Source organism: Canis lupus, chromosome 35, assembly GCF_011100685.1.
Source record: "Canis lupus familiaris isolate Mischka breed German Shepherd chromosome 35, alternate assembly UU_Cfam_GSD_1.0, whole genome shotgun sequence".
NCBI lineage: Eukaryota > Metazoa > Chordata > Mammalia > Carnivora > Canidae > Canis > Canis lupus.
Window position 1 is genome coordinate 326,351 of NC_049256.1, and position 21,274 is coordinate 347,624.

The 21,274-nt window shown below is 48.9% G+C and overlaps 1 long non-coding RNA gene across 1 annotated transcript; it reads right to left on the reverse strand.

The window, feature by feature from the left end:
• Positions 1–12: 12 nt before the first annotated feature.
• LOC119877870 lies at positions 13–17,226 on the reverse strand. The gene is made up of 3 exons (XR_005384190.1): positions 16,457–17,226; positions 15,991–16,335; positions 13–66 (listed from the first exon to the last, which is right to left on the reverse strand). It is a non-coding gene; the product is annotated as an uncharacterized LOC119877870 (long non-coding RNA).
• Positions 17,227–21,274: the final 4,048 nt, after the last annotated feature.

Below are 21,274 nucleotides of genomic sequence, written 5' to 3' on the forward strand. Positions count from 1 at the left end.
TCATGTGTTTGCATCGGAGTCGACATCTCGGTGGTTTCTCGGATTCGCAATCTTGGGCACAACAGTCTGAGATAAAAAAAACAAAACCAAAAGAAGCTCGGACGCAGGCAGAGTAAAAGCAGGGTTCTGAGAGAAGCAGCGGAGACCCGTGGGCCTAGCGGCTCTTCTGTCGAGGCCCCTGCAGACAGGTGGGGGGGCGGAAAACTCAGCCCCAGAGCCAGAGGACCCAGCGTCCCCACCCGCATCCCGCCCATCAGCACGGAGACTCAGGGAGCAGCACAGTGCTGCCCACTGGAGGCCAGAGGCTCTGACGCCCACCCCGCCTCTGACCCCACAGGTGCATCTCCCAGGCAGATGTGCACCTGAGAATCAGTGCCAAGACCCATTCCGAGACCCTGCACAGACCATTCGCTGCCACCAAGTTGTCGGACCACAGAGGCTGCAGAGCTTCAGCTCTGCCTGGAAAGTACGGACTAGATTCCTTTGTACTTTGTGCTTTATTTTCATTTATTTTCTTTGATTCTTTTTTATTAATTGCCTTATTTTAATTTTTCTGTATGTACCGTATATATTTCTTATTTTTACTTTCATGGTACTTTAATTGTTTTTCTTACTTTGGGATTTAGCATCTTTAACAAGCAGGCAAAAATAATCTGGTGGGGTTTTTTTTTGGGGGGGGAGGGCAGTTGTTATTGTTTTTCTTGTTTTTTCTTTTTCTTCCTTCTTTCTTTTCTGGAAAAAATAATGAGATGGAGAAATTCACCTCCATAAAATAACATGAGGTTCTACTCACAGCCAGGAAGTTCATCAATACACATATATGATGTCTAACTACAGTTTAAAACAATGATTATAAAGACAGCAGCTGGGCTAGAAAAAGAGCACAGAAGACAACTAGAGAAACCTTTACTGTAGAAATAAAAGAACTAAAATCTAGTCAGGCCAATGTTAAAAATGCTATAACTGAGATGCAGTGCCAAGTGGAAGCCTTCAAAACAAGAAAGGTTATGGACCACAAGACAGACGTAGGGAAGTCAGCCACTTATTAAAACAATAATATTCATATCATGGGAGACTCAGAAGATGAAGAGATAGAAAAGGTGGGACTTGCTCAGACATTAGAAATGACAAATACCCACCATTTGCTTCAAAGTGGATGGAACTGGAAGGTATTATGCTGAGTGAAGTAAGTCAATCGGAGAAGGACAAACATTGCATGTTCTCATTCACTTGGGGAATATAAATAAGAGTGAAAGGGAATATAAGGGAACGGAGAAGAAATGTGTGGGAAATATCAGAAAGGGAGACAGAACATAAAGACTCCTAACTCTGGGAAATGAACTAGGGGTGATGGAAGGGGAGGAGGGCGGGGGTGGGTGTGAATGGATGACGGGTACTGACAGGCTGAGCACTGTGTGTTGTTCTGTATGTGGGCAAATTGAACACCAATAAAAATAAATTTATTATTAAAAAAAAGAAAAAGAAAGAAAAAGTGGCATCTGGGTGGCTCAGTCACTTAAGCTTCTGCCTTAGGCTCAGATCACGATCCAGGTCCCAAGGCAGGCTCCCTGTTCAGCAGGGAACCTGCTTCTCCCTCTCCATCTGCCCCTCTCGCTCTTGGTTTTTCTCTCCTCTCTCTTTCAAATAAATTAATGACACCTTTAAAAAGAAACAAACAAACAAACCCAGAAGGACAAAAATCTCCCATGTAGAAGAATTTCAAAGAAGTTGTGCAGACATTCCACCCTCAAGTTGATTAGCATAGCTTCCCACTCTTATTTCCGGAATACACATAGTAACTTCCTTCTACAAAATATAATATGAAAATCAGTATATAAAATTGATACAATAATAATAATAATAATAATAAGAAGAAGAAGAAGAAGAAGAAGAAGAAGAAGAAGAAGAAGAATCACTTTACTATGGAGAAAGCTGACAAACACGACCTCAGCAAGATGATCAGATCGATACGAAGACTGATAAATCATGTTGATAATATCTATCCTTTATATGATATAATGAAAATGGCAGTATATCTCTTTATATAATCCATAAAAAGAGTTTAATCATGAGATAAACAACAGACATTTCCCAACTGAGGTAAATTTTACAAAATACTCTACTTCTCAAAGTGTTCCAGTTCAATGATAACAAGGAAAGGCTGAAAGACTGTCACAATCCAGAGGAGCCTAAGAAAACATGAGTACAAATGGAATGTGATATGAGGGATGGTAATTTAGCAAAAACTAAGGAAATCTGAATAAAGTATGGTCTTTGGTTAATGAGAATATTTTAATATTGATTCAAGGCTAATATTTGTACCTTCCTAATATACCACCACCATCATATCCCTACCCCACACCATCCACCCCCACACCATCGGCCCCCAGCAAGGACCCAGTGCAGCTGCCCCCTGTGGGACATGCTCAGCCTCCCTGGGGTTCTCTGGATACCCTGCTCCCATCAGAAGCCCAATTCTCCCATAGAGAACCCAGAGGTTGCAGGGAGGAAGGAAGGCAGCGATCCCCGAAAGGCTGGGGGTAGGTGAGTGGTGCAGAGGACACATTGGGCCCTGCCCTCGCCCACTGTCCGTCCTGGAGGGCGGCACACCCTGCACAGGACACCAGCCCCTAACCCAGAGGGACCTGGGCTGACCTGGCTCTGCGCTCTGTGGGAGCTAGGTTGATTTGAGCCCCTCCCAGGCCCAACACAAAGACTAATGGGATCCAGGTCCCCATGGTCCTGGCCAGCCCTGGATTCTGGCCCCAGGCTGAGCGAGCCCTCTCACAGGTGGATGTGGCCTCCTGGGCCCTGGGCATGCCCCACAGATCCAGGTCACTAACCTAGGGCAAGCCGGGGGATCCCGGGACACCCCAGGGTGGGGAGTGGATGGATAGGCCGGTTGGCCCCACCCGACCCCACACCAGGAGGCAGGCTCTTCCAGGTATTGGGGCCCCAGAGGGCCCAAGGCAGGTGTCCAGCTGCCCTGCGGGTCCCAGTACAGGAGCCCATGAGCTGCAGGTCCAGGTCATCTCTGCTGTCCTCAGAACAGTCACTCAGGCTGAAATCTCAGGACACACGCCCCCACCCGGAGTCCACACATGTTCCCACAATGTGGACTCTAGCACCCGCCCCTCCACACCGTGTGATTCTTGCCCTCCCCTAAAGGACAGAAAGGTCTCCCTCCCCAGGGGAAGGCGCGCATTAGGCTCTGAGCCCCTTTGCTGTAGAAAGTCAATAAAGTGTTGTGCGAAAATGCACAGCCAGCCCGTTTCTGTGTCTCCCAGAACTCTGTGCATGGGGCGTGGAGAGACACCCAGAGAGGAGGAAGGGGCACCATCCAGGCCCCAAACAGCCCCTGCAGGGGCGCCGCCAGGTACACAGAGCTGACGTCCCCACGTGCCATCCAGGGGCAGCCAGACGCCAGGGTCAGGACCCCACAGACTTTGCTTGGACTCAGGCTGTGTCCCCTGGGCCAGGGGGGGCTGGGACACAGTGACAGCCAGGGAACTTCAGGTCACCAGGGTCTGTGCACAGCGACCAGGAGGTCTGTGCACCCTCTGTCCTGATGAACGAGGATGGCCGAGTTCCGGGGCACTTATTCCCCTCCCCGCATCCCCGTGCCTGTGTGCCTGGGGCACAGAGGGCCTGTGGGGCGGTCAGCGTGGCCCTGGAAGGGATGTCAGGACACCAGGCCCTGGTGTTGTGCCCAAGATTGTAAATCAGGGAAACCACCAAGGAGCCCACACCGATGGAAACTCCCGAGGGTTTCTTTACAAGCTGGAGCTTGGGTGAAATTGCACCCAACACAGCGCAGCAGGGACGTGGATCCCGAGAATAAGAGGCATAGCAGCTTTATAGGGGCCAGTGGCCCATGGGATACGCAGAAAGTTGCACAGTCATGCTGGTCCACACGCAGGTGGCCAATTGAATTACACCTTACCAAATAGTATCCACTTGAGCTGGCCTATTACTTTGGTCAGAATCGTCGCACAGTTTTGGGGGGCACAAAGCAGGGTTACATTGTTATGAGCCGATTTCCGAATAGGGTGTGCCCAGCGGCCTGACTAGGGTGGGGCAGCGCCTTAAGCAAAAAGAAGCTCATGTGAGGGTCATAGGGGAGGAGGCGGGTGTAGCACAAAATGGAATCAGTCCTGCTCTGCTTGTCCAGGGGTAGGGGATTTTTGTTAACTTTCCTGGGTCCCACACTTGCAGCTCACGTACCTGGGCCACCCTCACCAGGTGGACTCAGCCTGCACACCTTGTGGTGCTGGATCTCTCATACCAGCGTGTGGAGGGCACCCTCCTCGCCCTAGTGAGTAGGGGCTGGGTGAGCATGGGGCTCGCCAGAAGGCCTGGCAGCACAGGGGACCAAGAACCCCAGCCCAGACCCCAACTCGACTCCCACACACAGGCAGCAACAGGGCTCCCCGCCATGGGCAGCTACCTCCTCAGGATCTCCCCCCAGGGCGGCGCTGAGGTCTGGCTCCCTGCTGGAGAGGCATCGGGGAGAAGAGAAACAGCAGGCGCTCAGTGGGACCCCCTGCCGGACATGGGAATTTGGCCAAGTCGGACCTTCCAGCTCAGCTGACTCTCCAGCAGAAAGTCACTGCAGGAGCGAGCCCCCAGTCGGCAAGGAGAGCCCAGCTATCTGCCCAGCGCCAGCACCAGAAATGATGTTGTGCCAACCATTTCGGCATTTGGGTGACCCAGCCAGAGGATCAGATAGCTGCACGTGATATCTGCATGTGATAGTCACACACACAAGCAAAAACCAACAAAAGTCGGAATCCCCCCAATGTTGTCAAACAGCAGCCGGATGGTTACATATACGACGCTGTGGTCCCCAATAGGATACATGGTAGACGCTATAAACCATGACTACAGAGGTACTGGAGGCACGGAGATGTGCCTGCTGGGTTTCAAAAAGGAGCACAGAGAGGCAGGAAGCATCCTACGGAGGGGGTGTCCCTCCTAGGAAAGGACACCAGGTCCCTGTGTAGGCTACAGATGGTGAAATCTGTCCTCCTCTCTTTCAGCTTCTGGTTTTCCTCCTCTTTTGTTCTTCCTAATTCTAGTTTAGCCTCCACCCTGCATCCAAGACAATGACCAAAGAGGCTTCGTTATGACATCGCGTCCTAAAAGGAGGCCGAGCTCTGGCTACCGGGTTCAGAAATGGTCATTGCCTAGGTGTATGCTGATCCCCCGAACTTGTGGCTTCACGGCTTTTCTCTCCCTGCAGAACGAGGGGAACCACAGGTCTTACAATGAAAGACGCCCACTTCCCATCGAGCGGGACTATCCCTTGTGGAGGACCTCATCTGGGCCAAGTAGTACAAGCGGGGCGATCAAGAATAGTTCGCAGGTGAGACATAAGCAAACACTTACCTTTGATGTCATGCTTTATTTGTTCATCCATTTATTATTTGTTAAATATTTTCGTTTCATGTCCTCTCTATACCCAACATGGAGTTCAAACTCACAACCCTGAGATCAAGATCCCCCAACCAGGCCAGCCAGGCACCCCACTGCCATGTTTCATAACTCTTTGCTTCCTTGCCTATCTCTGCATCGAACTGGAACATTGAGTCCTTGACGGGAAGCTTTAGTTACCTCCGAATCCTAGAACGTTCTCACTGTATCCCATTCCTAGATTGACATTTACCATTGAATAGCACTTTAAATAAATAGTCAGTAAAATAACTACTACAGTAAAGGAAATTATCAACTTTTCACTGTGTGTGGGCCCTGCTCCCTGGGCTCCCAGGGAAGCTATGGTTTCTTTCACATTGATCAGGTCCAAATGACTCCACCACACCTCAAAGCGTGGGCTCAGTTTCTGCCCTGACACATGCAAGACCCCTGCTTCAATTAACATGTATCAATCAATCAAAGAGAGCCTGACTGGCTTGGTGTTGTTCGTAAGAACATGGGACTCTTGTTCTTGGGGTAGCAAGTTCTAGCCCCATGTTGGCTGTAGAGATTACAGAAAAATAAAATCTTAAAAACAATCAATCAGTTGATCTTGGGGAGACACAGCCCCGGATCCCACAAGGGCAGAGAGCCAACTGACAGTTCTACGCACAATATTATAAGCAGCAGTGCACAAAATCTGAACTTTCAGAAGTCTCCTAGAGTGGGGGACACACCAGCCTTAAGGTGTTCAGGTGGAGAAGTAGGGGGCAGTCCCTGGAGCGACAGGGTGGGCTCAGGATCCCAGGGGTCCCAAGGACAGTGGCGCCAACTGTTCCCAGGCATAGGAGCAGGAACCCGGCTGAGAGCAGCGGGACTCGGGCCAACTGTCTGCCCTGTGTGGCCATAAGCTGCAAACCCTGTGCAGTCACGGGGCCCAGTTCCTGGGACCGGCCAGCAAAGGCCAGGAGTGCGAGGACACCCTCCCTGGCAGGAATAGCACAGGTCTCCACCAGGGCAGCCCCTAAAATTTGGAGTTTTAAAATTCAGTCACTTGTCTGTGTGGAGGCTGAGAAAATTGAGGCCGTTCCACTTTAAGTTCACGGTTAGCACAAGAACTGCCGTCCCAGGACCCTATGAATAAGAGCTAAAATTTACATTACTTCAGTTACAGGAAAAAAAGAAAAAAACAGCTTACAGCTTAAGGTCCCAGAAAGCCCCATATTAGAATGAGAACAGAGCTCAATGCCCTTGAAGGCCTCATGTCAAAATGTAAACAGAACTTGAGGAATTCCGCCAGCCCTTCTGGAGGTCCCTGAGACCAGCCCTTAAAACTAAGCTAAAACCCACCTTGGGGTCCAAGTCCCTGCTCCACTGTGTGGGGTATACTTGGACCCAAGCTCGAGTTTGTAAATCAACCCTCGTGTGTTTGCATCGGTCTCGGCTCCTTAGTTGTTTCTCCAATTCAGAATCTTGGGCACAACACCCGCAAGTCCCCTCCCCACCTGGGCTGATCCCCTGTCCCCTCCAACCCAGGCTGACCCTCAGTCACCTCCCGCCCACAGCAGCTCGGCACAGTCCCTCACAGAGGTCTCACGGCCACGGTGGGCACTCTGGCCGTCCCCGGCCTCCCAGGAGAAGAAAGGAGGTTTCGGTAGGACACACTACCATGGTGGCCCCAGGGCTCCCTGCCCAGGATGGCAGCTGGTGACAGGCCGTGGTCTGTGTCCCTGATGCCAGCTCCTCCTCCCTGGTTTTCCCACAGGAAATGAAGGAGGAGCCCTCGTCTCCTCCAGGGACATCACGCAGATAGACCTGGACATCAACAGGACGTTCGGCAGCCAAATCATGTTTTGGGACTGTTAGGGGGTGGGGTGAGGCTGCTGAGTCAGGGGGCTTCAGGGCCCCGGGGGAGTCCCAGAGGCTTCTGGGTAGGGAACACAGGGCTTAAGAGGCCGGGGGAAGCAACAGCAGCCAGCAACACACCACTGTATGGTAGGGTGCCGGGGATGACCACCGTGCCCCAACCCCCAGGGCTTCGGGGATGAGGAGGTCACTACGTTGGCACCTCTAGGGGTTTCCATGCGAGCTGAAACCCTAAGGGGTGAGGGACGGCCCCTTGAAAAGCAGGGGGCTGTGGTGGGGCCTGTGGAGGGCAGTAACCGGACCTGGGGGCCAGTCGTCATGGCCATGGCTGGAGCAGGACACACATCGATCCGATGAGGGTCGGACGGGTCAGGGTGACACCCACACTTGGTGTTTTATATATATCTAAATTCTATGCATTTAATTTGAGACAATTTGCAATTTGTAAACATACATAGTATGATGACCCCCAGATAATGCCTCCGGTCCAGCCAGCGCCCTGCACTGACCACACGGGGCCCCCGGGGCAGGTGTCACAGCAAACCCCAGACTGAGGTCGCCTTTATCTGTAGACGTATCCGTGTGCATCTGAGAGAATGTGGATGCCCTGTGTCGGCAGGCCCCCCACGCCATCCCCCCTCATTCCCCACCCCCACACCATCCCCCTTCATCATCATCCCCAATGGCATCCCACCTATACCATCCCCCTCACACCCACACAGCCCCACACAATCCCCACCCACACCACACCCCCACCATCCCCCCTACACCATACCCCACACTCCACCACCATCATACCCCTGTCCCCACAACATCCACCCCCACACCATCTGCCCCCAGCAAGGACCCAGTGCAGCTGCCCCCTGTGGGACATACTCAGCCTCACCAGGGTTCTCTGGATACCCTGCTCCCATCAGAAGCCCGGGTTTCCCATAGAGTACCCAGGGGTTGCAGGATCGAGGGAAGGCAGGGAACCCCGACAGGGTGGGTGCAGGTGAGTGGTGCAGAAGACCCACTGTGCACTGCCTCAACCCACTGTCCCTCCTGAAGGGCGGTACACCCTGCATAGGACACCAGCCCCTAACCCAGAGGGACATGGGCTGGCCTGGCCCTGGGCTCTGTGGGGGCTGGGGGGATATGAGCCCCCCAGGCCCAAAACAAAGACTAACTGGGATCCAGCCCCCCATGGTCCTGGCCAGCCCTGGATTCTGGCCCCAGGCTGAGAGAGTCCTCCCACAGCTGGATGTGGCCTCTTGGGGCCTGGGCGTGCCCAACACGTGCCTAGGTCGCTGAACTAGGGCAGGCCTGGGGATGCCGGGACACCCCAGGTTGGGGAGAGGAGGGGTAGGCTGGTGGGCCCCACCCACACCAACACCAGGGGACAGGCTCCACCAGGTTCTGGGACCCCAGGGGACCCAAGTCCGGGTCCAGCTGCCCTGTGGGGACCCAGCGCAGGAGCCCATGAGCTGTAAGTCCAGGTCAGCTCTGCTGTCCTAAGAACCGTCTCTCAGGCTGAAACCTCAGGACACGTCCCCACCCTGAGTCCAAACATGCTCCCAGGTGGGGGAATCCAGCACTAGCCCCGCCCCACATGTGATTCTTGCCCTCCCATAAAGGACAGAATGGTCTCCCTCCCCAGGGGAAGGCGCGCACCCTTGCTCTGAGCCCGTTTGCTGTAGAAAGTCAATAGAGTGCTGTGGTGCAAAAATGCACAGCCAGCCCCTTTCTGTGTCTCCCAGAACTCTGTGCAGAGGGTGAGGAGAGACCCCGAGAGAGGAGGAGGGGGTACATCCACGCCCCAAACAGCCCCTGCAGTGGCGCTGCCAGGCACACCCAGCTGACATCCCCACGTGCATTCAAGGGGCGGCCAGACGCCAGGGTCAGGCCCCACAGACTTTACTGGGACTCAGCCGGTGCCCCGCAGGCCAGGAGTGGCTGGGACAGAGTGACAGCCAGGGAGCCTCAGGTCACCAGGGTCTGTGGAAAGTGACCTGGGAGGTCTGTGCTCCCTCTGTCCAGGGGGCCGGGGTTGGCTGTGTTCCGGGGCACTTCCACCCCTCCCCGCATCCCTGTGCCTGGGGCACAGAGGGCCTGTGGGGCGGTAGCGTGGCCCTGGAAGAGATGTCAGGACAACAGGGCCTTGTGTTGTGCCCAAGATGGCGAATCCGAGAAACCACCAAGGAGCCCACACCGATGCAAACTCCCGAGGGTTTCTTTACAAGCTGGAGCTTGGGTCCAAGGGCACCCAACACAGAGGAGTAGGGACTTGGACCCTGAGACTAAGAGGCGTAGCAGATTTATAGGAGTCAGTGGCCCATGGGAATGCTGAAAGATGCGTAGTCATGTCGGTCCACACGCAGGTGGCCGATTGAATTACACTTTACCCTATAGTATCGACTTGAACTGGCCTATTACTTTGGTCAGAATTGGCGCACAGCTTTGTGGGGCACAAAGCAGGGTTACATTGTTATGAGCCGATTTCGGATTAGGGTGTGCCCAGCGGCTTGAGTCGGGTGGGGCAGCGCCTTACACCTCAGCAAGCCATGTGGGGTCATAGGGGAGATGGCAGGTGGAGCACAAAATGGAATCAGTCCTGCTCTGCTTGTCCAGGGGTAATGGATTTTTGTTAAATTTCCTGCGTCCCACACTGCAGCTCACAAACGTGGGCCACCCTCACATGGTGTACTCAGCGTGCACACCACGTGGTGCTAGATCTCTCACACCAGGGTGTGGAGGGTACCCTCCTCGCCCTAGTGAGTAGGGGCTGGGTAAGCATGGGGCTCTGCCTGAAGGCCAGGCAGCACAGGGGACCAAGGAAACCCAGCCCCGTCCCCACCCAGACTCCCAAACACAGGCAGCCCCAGGACTCCCCGCCATGGGCAGCTGAATCGTCAGGAGCTCCCGCCAGGGCGGCCCCAAGGTCTGGCTCCCTGCTGGAGAGACATCAGGGAGAAGATAAGCAGCCAGCGCATGGCAGGACCCACTGCAGCACATGGGAATATGGCCAAGCCGGACCTTCCAGCTCAGCTGACTCTCCAGCTGAAAGTCACTGCACGAGCGAGCCCTGGGTCTGCTAGGAGAGCCTAGCTACCCGCCCAACGCCAGGACCAGAAATGATGTTGTGCCAACCATTTCGCCATTTGGGTGACCCAGCCAGAGGATCAGATAGCTGCACGTGATAGCGACATGTGATAGACACACACACACCCCAAAACCAATTCCAAAGTCGGAATCCCCCCCAATGTTGTCTAACAGCAGCCAGATGGTTACATACACGACGCTGTTGTCCCCAGTAGGAAACATGGAAGACGCAAAAAACCATGACTGCAGAGGTGCTAGAGGCACAGAGATGTGCCTGCTGGTTTCCAACAAGGAGCACAGAGGGGCAGGAAGCATCCTACGGAGGGAGGCCCCTCCTTGGAAAGGACATCATGTCCCTGTGAAGGCTACAGAGGGTGAAATCTGTCCTCCTCTCTCTTAGCTTCTGGTTTTCCTCCTAAATGCCATTTTCCTCAATCATAAGACCAAAAATTTATTTTATGTTTTTAAATTTCTTTTTATTGGAGTCCAATTTGTATGAATTCTTCCTTCAGCAAGGGTGTCATTCAGGAGAGAAGGAGAGATCATGAATTCCCAGACAGGCAAAATATAAAGGAGTTCACTTAACCAGTGACCACTTAACCAGTCCAGTAAGGAATTTTAAGAGGGACTCTTCTAGTGGGGGAAAAAAAGAGACCAAAAGCAACAAAGACTAGAAAGGACCAGAGAACGTCACCAGAAACTCCAACTCCTCCTGTAACACAAAGGCACAAGTTCATATCTTTGAATAATCACTCTGAATGCCGATAGACTAAATGTTCCAATCAAAAGATATAGCGTATCAGAGTGGCTTAAACACAGGATCCGGGATGCCTGGGTGGCTCAGGGGTTGAGTATCTGCCTTTGACCCAGGCTGTGATCCTGTAGTCTGGGATTGAGTCCCATATTGGGCTCCTGGTGGGGAGTCTGCTTCTCTCTCTGCCTAATTTTCTGCCTCTCTCTCTGTCTCTCTCTCTCTCTCATAAATAAAATTGTTATTAAAAAAACAAGATCCATCTGTATGCTGCCTACAAGATGCTCACCTTAGACCTATAGACACCAGCAGATTGATAGTCAGGAGAGGGAAAATCATCTACCACGCTAATGGATATCAAAAGAAAGCTGGAGGACACATACTTATATCAGACAAACGAGATTTGAAACCAAACCCTGGGGGACACATGCTCAGTGGTTGAGCATCTGCCTTCGACTCAGGGTGTGATCCTGGGATCCCAGGATCGAGTCCCACATCGGCCTCCCTTAGGGGAGCCTGCCTCTCCCTCTGCCTATGTTTCTGCCTCTGCTTCTCTGTGTATCTCTCATGAATAAATAAATAAAATATTTAAATCTCAAAAAGAAAGAACAAATACTGTAAGAAGAGATGAAGAAGAACATTATTTCATAATTAAAAAGACTATCAAGATCAAACAACTAAATATTTATGCTGCCAACATGGGAGTACCTAAATATAGAAACCAATTAGCAACAAACGTACAGGAACTCACTGATAATAATATCCTGACAGAGGATTTCAACACCCACTTATGGCAATGGACCGATCGTCTATGCAGAAAATCAACAAGGGAACAATAGCCTTGACACACTGGACCACAGGGACTCAACAGATATAGTTAGAATATTAGATCCGAAAGCAGAATACACATTCCGTTCAATTGCATATGGGACATTCTCCAGAACAGATCATATCAGGGCCCACAAATTAGCCCTCAACAGGTACAACCGGTACAAGAAGGTTGATATCACACCATGTACATTTTCGGACCAAGGCGCTATGAAACTGGAAGTCGACAGTAAGAAAAAAATTGGACAGACCAAAAGAACTTGGAGTTTATGATCATCCTACTAGAGAATGAATGGAGCAACCAGAAAATTAAAGAGGAAATTTAAAACAAATGAAAATGAAAACATGTTTCTCCAAACCTCTGGGATGTACCAAAGGCAGTCCTAAGAGGGAAGTACATAGCAATACAGGCCTACCTCAAGAAACAAGAAGTCTCCAATACAAAACCTAACCCTACACCTGAAGGAGCTGAAAAAGGAATAGCAAACAAAGCCTAAAGGCTACAGAATAAGGGAAAAATTTAAGATGACAGCAGAAATAAACAATACAGAAACAACAAAACAGTAGAATGGAATAACAGAACTAAGAGCTGGTTCTTCAAAATAAATAATAAAATGGATCAAGCCCTAGCCAGCCTTATCAACGAGAAAAGAGAAAAGACCTAAATAAATAAAATCACAAATGAGAGAAGAGAGATCAAATCAACACCAGAAAAATAAGACAATTATAAGGGAATACTATGAAAGATTATACGCTAACAAACTGTAAGACCTGGAAGAAATGGACAAATCCCTAGAAATGTGCAAACGAGCAAAACTGAAATATGAAGAAATAGAAAATATAAACAGACCCATAACTAGCAAAGGAATTGAATCAGCAAGGCACCTGGGTGCCTCAGTGGTTGAGCATCTGATTTGGCTCAGGTCATGATCCCGGGGTCCTGGGGGATCAAGTCCCACATCAGGCTCCCCGTATGGAGCCTCATTTCCCTCTGCCTATACCTCTGCCTCTCTGTGTCTTGCATGAATACATAAATAAAATCTTTAAAAAAGAGAACAGATACAAAGATGTGAAAGGACCCAAGTAAAATCACAAATGAAAAAAGAGAAATAACAACCAACACTAGAGAAATACAAAAGATTATAAGAGAACATTATGAAAAATTATATGCCAGCAACCTAGAACCTGGAAGAAATAGATCAATTCCTGGAAATATATAACATAGCAAAAATGATAAAGGAAGAAATAAGAAACTTGAACACACAGATAACCAGCAACGAAATGAATCAGCAATGAAGAATCTCCCAACAGGAGACGCTTAGATCAATAGAATTGAATGGAAAGCCGAAACAAGATACAAACCTGTAACTCTATGATCCATTAATCGACAACAAGGCAGGAAGGAATATCCAATGGCACAAAGACAAGTCTCTTCAACAAACCCTAACCCTGACCCCAGGATAAGAACAAATGGTGTTGGGAAAACCAGGCAGCCACATGCAGAAGAATCAAACTGGACCACTTTCTTACACCATATATATAAAAATAAATTCAAAATGGATGAAAGACCTAAATGTGAGACCTGAAACCAATCAAAGAAGAAAAGATAGGCAGCAAAGTCTTTGACATTGGACAATGAATTTTCTTTCTAGATATGCCACTGAGGTGAGGGAACAAAAGCAAAAATGCTATTGGGACTTCATCAAAATGAAAAGCTTCCGCAAAGTGAAGGAAACAACCAAAGCTAAAAGGCAACATACAAAATGAAAGGAGATATTGGTAAACAACACATCCAATAAAGAGTTAGTATGCAAAACACATAAAGGAAATATATCTCAAGATCCTAAAAACAAATTATGCAACTGGAGATGGGCAGAAAAATGAATGGACTTTGTCTCTGACAAGACAGCCAGATGGCACCAGACACATGGAAAGACACAAAGCGTCACCCATCATCAGGGAAATGCAAACCAAAACCACAATGATATGTCACCTGAGAGCCGTCATAATGGCTAAAATTAACAACACAAGAAACAACAGGTGTTGGTGAGGCTTTGGAGAAAGGGTAGCCCCCTTACACTCCTGGTGGGCATGCGAACAGATGTAGTCACTGTGGAAAACAGTGTGGAGGGTCCTCGAGAAGTTAAAAAAAAGGGGGATCCCTGGGTGGTGCAGTGGTTTGGTGCCTGTCTTTGGCCCAGGGCGCGATCCTGGAGACCTGGGATCGAATCCCACTTTGGGCTCCCGGTGCATGGAGCCTGCTTCTCCCTCTGCCTGTGTCTCTGCCTCTCTCTCTGTGACTATCATAAAAAAATTAAAAAAAAGAAGTTAAAAATAGAGCTACCCTATGATTCCAAAATTGCAGAGCTAGATATTTACCCCGAGGATACAGAAGTACTTTAGTAGATTCGAGGAGGGACACGCAGCCCAGTGTTTGTAGCAGCATTATCAACAACAGCCAAACTGTGGATACAGCCCAGATGTCCATCGACAGATGAATGGGCAGAAAGATGTGGTAAATATACACACTGCGACATCACTGGGTCATCAGAAGGGATGAAATGAAGCCATTTACAATGACGTGGAAGGAGTGGAAAGGATTTATGCTAAATGAACTCAGTCAGTCAGAGAAAGACAGATACCAAATACCATACAGTTGCATTCACATGTGAATTTTTTGAGAGTAGCAAACCAAGATACACACTCTTAACCACAGAGAATAAACTAATAAATACCAGGGGAAGGTGGGGGGGATGGTGAGTCAGGGGATAGGGACAGTGGAGGGCACCTGTGACAAGTACCAGGTGTTGTATCCAAGGGTCTAACCACTATGTGGTAAACCTGAAACTATATCATACTGTGTTCACAAACAGGAATTCAATAAAACTTTAAAATAATAATTGGTAGTATAGAGGAAACATGTGCGCACAAGAGATAAAATCAGAAAGGCAACTGTAAATCCAAATAAAGAGTCTTTAGAGCCACAAATCCCCTCCTTAGCTCAGCTCGGGAGAAGCCTGCCATGTCTATTCTGACCCCAGCAGAAGCCTGGATTTTGATTCTCTGGGGAGGCCACTGACTTGGTGGAGTCAGGCTATCTTTGAACCCAAAACCTAAATAGAGTGCATAAAACTAAACTGCCCAAGATATTAGGAGTCCCAGTGCAGGCACATGCCAAGACAGAAACTCTAACCATATACAGACATAACCGTAACCCTACACTTAAGCCTAATGTTAACCTAACCCTTAAACAAGACCCATCACTAATCGAAAACCAAACACAAACCCCAAGACCAAAACACATTCACTGAACCTTCCTGCCAACCCTCACCCTAAATCCTAAACCTATTCTAAACCCTTAACCCTGACCCCTACCTTAAATCTGACCCTAACCTCTAACCCTAACCTTAACTTAATGTACTCAAATCCTATTCCTAACCTTAACCTGTACCCTAACCCTAACCCTCTAATACTAATCCTATCTCATACCCCAAACTGTACTCTAACCTGTACCCTAAAACTAACTCCTAAACCACTCCCTATACCTATCTCTTACCCTTTTCCAAAACCATACCCTGACCCTGACCCTGACCTGACCCTAAACCCTAACTAAACACTAATCATAACCCTAGCCCTAACCCCTATCCTAAACCTAACCCTCGCCCTAACCCTAAACCTAGCCCTAAATTTTACCCTAACCCCTAACCCTTACCCCTAACCCTAACTCACACCCTAACACCTCACCCTAACTGCAAACCTAAGCCCAACCCTAACTGCAACCATAACCCTAACCCCACCTCCAAACCTCCTGCCCTATCCCTAAAGCCTAAACCCTAACCCTAACTCTAAATACTGTCACTAACCCTAACCTCGTTCCCTAATCCCTAACCCCCATCCTAACTCCTAACCACTGACCCTTACCCTTATCCCTCACCCTAACCTCTAATCCGTAACCATAAGCTTAATCACAAATACCTAACATCTAACCTAAGCCTAACCACCAACTGACTCCCCTCCCCTGATCCTATCATTCATTCTACCCATTCACATACCCTGTGGTTCTGAGTAGTCCCTTCTGATGTGGACGAGGCCCCCAACAGCGCCTCCAAAGTCCTCCAGGGGGTCCTGAGGAAGCAGGGCTCCTGTGAGTGTGGACATGGCCCCACGTGTTCCTGAGTGATAGTCAGCGGGTCCTGAGGACGGCGGGTCTCCTGTCACTGTGGACTATGCCTCACATCCTCTGGAAGACTCACAGAAGGTCCTCAGGTGGCCGGGGGCTCCTGTCAGCCTGGACATGGCCCCACGTCCCCTGAAAACTCACCGCGGATCCTGAGGAGGCTGTGGGCTCCTGTCAGCATAGACGCAGCCCCATATTTCCTGAAGCTTTAGTGCAGGTCCTGAGGAGGACGGGGGTCCTGTCAGTGTTGAGGTGACCCACATTTTCCTCAAGCCTCACCATAAGACCTGAGGAGGCTGGGGCTCCTGTCAGCATACATGTGGCCCCAAATCTTCCCAAACCTTCACAGTGGGTCCTGAGGAGGCTGGAGAATCCTGTCAGTGTGGATGAGGCACCCACATTTTTCTTAGGCCTCACCAAAGGCCCTGACAAGGCGGGGGTCTTCTGTCTGCATGGACGCATCCCATATTTCCCTAAGTCAACACCGGGGGTCCTAAGGAAATCAGCATCCTGTTGTGTCGATGTCACCCAACGTCCTCCCAAAGCGTCACCGAGGGTTCTGAGGAGGCAGGGGCTCCTGTCACCGTGAATGCGGCCCCCAGCTTCCAGAAGCCTCAACTTATGTCCTGAGGTGGCCCAGGTGCTCCTGTCAGTGTGGATGCGGGCCCACATCTTCCTGAAGACAACCCCTGGGTCCTGAGGCGGCCCAGGGGCTCCTTTCAGTGTGGATGTGAGCCCACAATTTCCTGAAGCTGCGGCTCATCAGCATGGACGTGTCCCCACGTCCTCCTCAGGCCTCCCCAGCACAGGCTGGCTCCTGTCAGTGCAGGCAGAGGAGGCATACTGCACATTCATGCCCCCTGGGTGGGGCCTGGGCTCCGGCGCCCCCTGTGGGATGCTCAGGCGCTGCAGGAGGCAGCAGGCACTCCAGGGGCCACACCTGCCTCCTTCCAGGCTCCAGCTGTGGCCTGTTAGTTTCAGAAACGTCTCACTTAAATAGAGCCCAACACCCGGCTTCCCCAGAAATACTTAAGGACACGGAATTGGAGCCCACAGAATGCGAAATGAAATGTGGACCAGACTTTTACCACGTCCCGCAAAACTCACTCAACCCTCTTCCACTGTCGGCGGGACTGCGGGCTGGTTGGTGCAGCCGCCCTGGAAACAGTGTGGAGGCTCCTCAGGAGTTACAAATAGAGCCTCCCTGCGACCAGCAGGTGAATGGCCTGAGCTCACTCCGAAGATACAGATGCAGTGAGAATCAGGACACCTGCATGTCCCGATGTCCACAGCATCCGGGTCCATAGTAGCCACACTGTGGGAGGAGCCTCGGTGCCCTCTGGCAGATGATGGATAAAAAGGATGGGAGATAGATGATGGTCATAGAGAGAGGAATGGTACTCAACTATCAAAGAGAAGGAAATCTTGCCATTTGCAATGACGTGGATAGAACTAGAGGGATCAGGTTAAGTGAAATAAGTCAGACGGGAAAGAGAATGACCGTGTGGTGTCACTCATAAGTGGAATTAAAGAACCAAAGCAGATAACAACTGTGAAGGGAAGGAAAAACAAATAAGATGAAAACAGATGCAGGAAATATAGACTCTTAATGATAGGAAACAAACTGATGGTCATTGGAAGCAGGGTGGGGGGGTTAACAGGGGACCGGCATGAAGGAGGGCACGTGATGTCACGAGCACTGTGGTTATCTCCAACTGGTGAATCCCTGAATTCTTCCTCTGAAAGTATAATACTCTATACGTTAATTAATTGGGTTTAAATTAAATTAAGTTAAAAAATCAGTTGTATCAGAGCATGTTTCCTTCTGGACTCTCTGTTCTGCTCCTCCAGCTTATGCTGGGACCAACCCTCGTGGGTCTGGTTTGTTTAAGTAGGCGTCAGGCCTCGTCCATGGACCAGCCCAGGGCTAGAACTCACAACCAGGAGATCAGGACCGGAGGTGAGGTCAGGAGTCCAATGCTTAACCGACAGAGCCAGGCGGGGTCCCGAGGACAACACTGCTTTATCCTGTGTCTCTGTGACATCGTTTGAAATAGGAAACTGCTGCATCCGGATCTGTACTGCTTATCCAATACTGATTTGCTGTCCGGTGTCATATTTCGGGGCAGATGGATGTTATGGGTTTTTTTTCCCTATTTATAGGATCTGCCACCATGATTTGACAGGAATAACATTGTAATTGAGGGTGCTTCAGGAACTGCGGACATTTTTACAAGATGAGGGTTCCAACCCACGAGCCCAGGACGGCCTCCCAGAGCCTGGTATGGCTCAGTGCACAAGTCTTGTGCTCTTTTGGTTCAGTCTCATTATTTATTCTCTGTGATGCTCCTGAGAAGGGAGTCACATCCATCATTTCCTTCCTGAATGCTCATTGTCAGGACACAGCAAGCCCCACAATAGAATAAAAACTGAGCCCAGGCCAAGGGCAGGAAGCCCCTATTAGAACAGATCTCAATGCCCTTGACGGCCCCATACCAAAATGTAAACAGAACTTGAGGAATTACTCCAGCCCTTTGGGAATTCCCCGAGACCAGCCCTTAAAAATAAGCTAATACCCACCTCGGGGTCCAAGTCCCTGCTCCGCTCTGTCGGGTATACTTGGACACAAGTTCGAGCTTGTAAATAAACCCTCGTGTGTTTGCATTGGTGTTGGCTTCTCGGTGATTTCTCAGATTCGCAATCTTGGGCACAACAGTCTGAGATAAAAAAAAAACAAACAAAAGAAGCTCGGACGCAGGTAGAGTGAACACAGGGTTCTGAGAGAAGCGGCGGAGACCCGGGGGCTTTGGGGCTCTTCTGTGGAGGCCCCAGCAGACTGGGGGGCGGGATGCTCAGCCCCAGAGCCAGAGGACCCAGCTGCCCCACCGGCATCCCGCCCATCAGAGCCAGGACTCAGGGAGCAGCACAGTGCCGCCCGCTGGAGCCCAGAGGCACTGACGCCCACCCCGCCTCTGACCCCCGCAGGTGCAACTCCCAGGCAGATGTGCACCTGACAATCAGCGCCAAGGCCCATCCCCAGACCCCACACAGACCATTCGCTGCCACCAAGTTGTTAGACCACAGAGGCTTCAGAGCTTCAGCTCTCCCTGGAAAGTAGGGTCTATTCCTTTGTAGTTTCTGCTCTAATTTCAATTATTTTCTTTGATTCTTTTTTATTAATTGCCTTCTTTTAATTTTATGTATGTACCTTATATATTTCTTATTTTTACTTTTATGGTAGTTTAATTGTGTTTCATATTTTGGGATTTAGAATCTTTTAACAAGCAGGCCAAAATAAATTGGTGTTTTTTTTTGGAGGGCAGTTGTTATTGTTTTTCTTGGTTTTTCTTTTTCTTCCTTCTTTCTTTTCTGGAAAAAATAATGAGATGGAGAAATTCTCCATCATAAAATAACATGAGGTAGTACTCACAGCCAGGAAGTTCATCAATAAACATATATGGTATCTAACTACAGTTTAAAACAATGATTATAAAGTTAGCAGCTGGGCTGGAAAAAGAGCACAGAAGAAAACTAGAGAATCCCTTACTGTAGAAATAAAAGAACTAAAATCAAGTCAGTCCAACGTTAAAAATTCTATAACTGAGATGCAGTCCCAACTGGAAGCCTTAAAAACAAGAAAGGTTATGGATGACAGAGGCAGACGTAGGGAAGTTAGCCACTTATTAAAACAATAACATTCATATCATAGGAGACTCAGAAGATGAAGAGAGAGAAATGGTGGGCCTTACTCAGCCATCAGAAATGACAAATACCCACCATTTGCTTCAAGGTGGATGGAACTGGAAGGTATTATGCTGAGTGAAGTAGGACAATCGGAGAAGGACAAACATTGTATGTTCTCATTCATTTGGGGAATATAGGTAATAGTGAAAGGGAATATAAGAGAAGGGAGTAGAAATATGTTGGAAATATCAGAAAGGGAGGCAGAACATAAAGACTCCTAACTTGGAATTGAACTAGGGGTGACTGAAGGGGAGGAGGGCAGGGTTGAGGGTAAACGGGTGACGGGAACTGAGGGGGGCACTAGATGGGATGAGCACTGGGTGTTATTCTGATTTGGCAAACTGAACACCAATAAAAAATAAATTTATTATTTAAAAAAAAGAAAGAAAGAAAGAGTGGCACCTGGGTGGCTCAGTTACGCTTCTGACTTAGGCACAAATCATGATCCAGGTCCCAAGGCAGGCTCCCTGTTCAGCAGGGAACCTGCTTCTCCCTCTCCCTCTGCCCCTATCGCTCATGTTTTTCTCCTCTCTCTCTCCTATAAATAAATAACATCTTTGAAAAAGAAACAAACAAACCCAGAAGGAAGAGAAATCTCCCATGTAGAAGAATTTCAAACAATTTGTGCAGACATTCCACCCACAAGTTCATGAGCATAGCTTCCCACTCTTAAGTGTGCAATACACAAAGTAACTTTCCTCTACAAAATATATTTAGAAAAACCTAAAATAATAATGATAATATAATAATAATAATAAAATAATAACAATAATGAATCAGTTTACTACGGAGAAAGCTGACAAACATTACCTCAGCAAGATGATCAGATCGATACCAAGACTGATAAATCATGTTGATAGTATCTATCCTTTATATGATATAATGAAAATGGCATTATATCTCTGTATATAATCCACAAAAACAGTTCAATCATGAGATAAACAACAGACATGTCCCAACTGAAGGAAATTTTTCAAAATACTCTACTTCTCAAAGTGTTCCAGTTCAACAACAACAAGGAAAGGCTGAAAGACTGTCACAATCCAGAGGAGCCTAAGAAAACAGGAGGACAAACGGAATGTGATATGAGGGTTGGTAACTTAGCAAAAACTAAGGAAATCTGAACATAATATGGTCTTTGGTTAATGCGACTATTTTAATATTGATTCATTAGCTAATCTTTGTACCGTACTAATATAAGATATCAATAATTGGAGAAATTGAGTGCAAGTGCATGTGAATGCACTGTACTATCTTCTCAATTTCCCTATAAATCTTTGTTTTTTTCCTAATAAATAAGATTTATTTTGAAAATTAACTTAAATGAATCAGGCTCCAAGTGTGAAGACATTTTAAGAATAGTTGAATTAACTTTTGCCTTATTCTTAAAGAGTTCCTTTGATGGAAACAAAGTA